A 271-nucleotide genomic window follows, 5' to 3' on the forward strand; every position below is an offset into this window, starting at 1 on the left:
ACATTCAAAGGAAGTTCAAAAACCGAGATCAAATCGTTTACGTCTGGAGTTTCGTTTCTCTCACCGAGTAGTGAATGACTGGAATTCTCTACCGGAACACGTAATTTCAGCACCTTCAGTTGATATATTCAGAACGAGATTGGACCTCCACAATATTGCAAACTTCAGGGATTAATATAGGTTGATAGACCTCCTATCCTTATTACTGAAGACTGAAAGCCACACCAAAGCGTTTATAATCTCAAGGTCGGTTGACGCTATCGTTTGGTAA

This window comes from Schistosoma haematobium, chromosome 1, assembly GCF_000699445.3.
Source record: "Schistosoma haematobium chromosome 1, whole genome shotgun sequence".
Taxonomy (NCBI): Eukaryota; Metazoa; Platyhelminthes; class Trematoda; order Strigeidida; family Schistosomatidae; genus Schistosoma; species Schistosoma haematobium.